Source organism: Condylura cristata, unplaced genomic scaffold (genome assembly GCF_000260355.1).
Source record: "Condylura cristata isolate star-nosed mole 26May11 unplaced genomic scaffold, ConCri1.0 scaffold00008, whole genome shotgun sequence".
NCBI classification, from domain to species: Eukaryota; Metazoa; Chordata; class Mammalia; order Eulipotyphla; family Talpidae; genus Condylura; species Condylura cristata.
In genome coordinates, this window is record NW_004567109.1 from 16,938,748 (window position 1) to 16,941,824 (window position 3,077).

General features: G+C 48.9%; 1 protein-coding gene across 1 annotated transcript in view; it reads right to left on the reverse strand.

The window, feature by feature from the left end:
- Positions 1 to 3,077, reverse strand: part of CSMD2 (CUB and Sushi multiple domains 2) — a 460,842-nt gene that overhangs the window by 328,944 nt on the left and 128,821 nt on the right. The window contains exon 4 of the mRNA XM_012722353.1: positions 2,686 to 2,893. The gene's annotated coding sequence lies outside the window, so the exon portion shown is untranslated. The remainder of the gene's footprint in view (positions 1 to 2,685; positions 2,894 to 3,077) is intronic.

The following is a 3,077-nucleotide window of genomic DNA, read 5'->3' on the forward strand; positions in this document are numbered from 1 at the left end:
TCCATAAAGGAGAGGGGCAGAGGAAAGAACAGGTTTTCTGGACATTCGTCCTGAGCCTCCAAGTTTGTTTATCCATAATTGCTATGCAAATATAAATTAGACCAACAAATGCATCCTGCCTGGCAGTGGTGACACCAACCCTGTAAATAATTATAATTTAATCTTATGGCAAAGCGTTCTGAATGACTCCCCTAACGATTTCCTCAGCTTAATTCCTTCCCCACTGAGTGACTTAATAGGAAAAGGAATACTCTTTCAGATTTGTTTCACTCCAGAAGTCTGGACAACGTGGAGACTCACACCTGGGGGGCAGAAGCTGTGGGAGACCATTTGGCCCACGGATAAACAAGTGAGTCTGAGAAGCCTTGGGGCTGGAGGAGAGGAAGCTGGCAGGGATATCCATGTTGGCAGGTGTTCAGAGGAACAATCTACGAGAGGTCTCAGTAAATGATGCCACGGCCTGACAGGGAATGCCATGGAGACAAGACCGTTCTTCACAAACACCCTGACCTAGGGGCTGTTCTAAGAAGATAGGCTTTATAAAAATATTTATTTTATTTATTTATGTAAACAAGAACTAGGGTGTAGACCCAAGGTGCAGGGGGGTGAGAGTGGGGAGCAGAATAGGCAAATCAACTGAAGTACACTGCTGAGGGGAACAGTGGGTGAAACAGGAGAGGTCTGCTGTGCCATGTGGGTCACCTCCCTGGCCAGGGATCAAACTCGTAATGCAGTGGCCGCAGATAGCTTCATACTTCTGAGACTTAACCCCTTGTGCCACCAGGGAGGCCCAAGGATGGACTTACAAATCCAGCTAACTTAGGCTGGATTCCAGCTCTGTTCCTTTCTAGCTTTGTGACTTCAACTAAGTGACACAATCTCTTCGGGCCTCATTTTCTCATCAGGACAATGATGATACTTATTTCATCAAGTTTTTATAAGGACGATAAAAACTTGTGGTTGTGAGAGTATATAACTGGCCTGAAGGATAGTGATAATAAACGCTCACTGAATGATCTTGTTATCACACCTATTACATTTTGGCGACATGTATGGTACAGGAAAAAGTGCATGATATAGCATTAAGTTAAAAACACATGAACTAATTTATAATATCAAAATATATGTAAATAACCAATTAGATTGTTTTAGGCAAAGCAAACAAAGGTCAAAGGGAATTGCATCAATATTTTAATCCTTGCTAAGCATTTCTCTATACCTTTTAATATTTCCCATCAGAGGCATATGTGTTATATTTAGAATCAGAAAAATAGGTATTTTACATAAAGAGGCCAGGGATAAAGGGTCTTTAGGCTGGTCACTAGGATTCCAATTTAGTAGAGACTCAGCCAGATTTTCAACCCAATCCTAGTCCCAAATTACCACCGTCACCCATAGACTGCTACTGAGAACATCACGCACACACAGCACTCCGTGTCTTTGGCTCATAGGTGCTTCTCTCTATACCCCCTCCAGGGTGGTAAGTGACTGGCCAAGTTCACCCAAGCTTATGACACCAAGGTCTTCCGACTCGCAGGCTGCCTCACCTGTCATGCACCAGGAAATTTGAATCCTCAGGCTAAAATGGGCCCCAGGTCTCATGGCCTGTATTTGGGAGGGGTCCATTCTCACTGTGCCCCGTCTTTCCCACAGCCATACTTGGCTCCTACCAAGTATGATTTGGCACTTCAAAGGACCAGTCTCACTCAACTGGGGTTTCTACCACACAGCCCTGGGAGGGAGAAGGGCTCAACAAGTGTACCCCGCCTTCTGTTTCCTCCCGTCCCCCTACTCCGTCTTTCCTGGGCACTGTCCTTCCTGAACTCTGGCTGCCCACTTCTATTTCATTCAGCCCTCCTTCCCTACCCCCAGGCCACATACCCTGCCTTCCCCTGGCACTGTGCAGTGGTGAAGGTGGCAGAGACGCCCAGCTGGTCACATTGTTCTGTTGACTCTGAACCTTGACATGGGTCCCCCAGGCTGTAATCCTTGTAACATGCACAAGACAACACAGAGTGCTCTAAATAGCACACCACGCCCTCCACGCCTCCCAGAAAGAAGCTGCCCACTTCTTCCAGCGCCCCCCACCACCATCCTGAGCACTTCTCACAGGTTCAAGGCTGGGAGACAACAAGCAACAAAGGACGGTGGTTTTGGTCACCCCTCTCCTCCTGAACCCCCGTCAGCATGGAGAGTCCCTGGCGGGGGGGGGGGAGGGGGAGAGGGGCTCATACACCACAGAAAAGCCTGCACTTTTCAGTAAAACCAGATGACGGAGAGATGGTCAGGAACTGACTCCCTGCAGAAACACGCATAGGTCACGTCCTTTGTTAGATGCTATGAATACATCTTCCAGGAATGGAACCATATTTCACATTGTTTCACTGAGACCCTGTCTCATTTCAGAGACCAGAACATGTTTAGTTAGAATGCAAAGAGTTGACCAAGACCCACTATGAAATTCTTTAGCAAGGACACTTTTCAAATCGCATACCAAAACTGCTAAAACTATACATCCCTGGCTGGCACTAAAGGTATGCAGGGATTTCCTTGTCGAATGAAACTCAAAACCTAGCAGGTGGAGAAAACCCACAGAGCCCTCTAGCTACAGGCCAGGGGCCAGGGAGACGGCCTCCCAGAAGCCACAGTCGCAGGGACAGAGGAGGAAGGGGGTGGTGGACTTACCACAGGGAGGAGCCTTCGGTCCCCGTGACTTCCAGAAAGTCATAACCGTCCTCCAGCTGGAAGTCAATAAAGACCAGGGCGATGGTGTCACCCAGCTCGGCCAGGATGGTCCACGTGCAGTCAGCATTGTTGTGGTACTCCGAGGGGAAGTGGGGGCTGGAGATGATGCCGCTCTGGCCCCGCAGGGTCCCGCCACACGCGTCGTCCGCTGTGGGCACAGAGATCAGAGGCTCACGTGAGTGGATCAGGTTCCTAAGCCCCAGCACTCACTCTGGGCTTCACCCAGGATGGTGGAGAGGGTCCGAGGACATGGTATCTGTACAGAATGGAACAAGACCCTCATCTCAAGTTCCCAGTAGTAAAGGTACCAGTTGTACCCCAGCCCTTCCCAC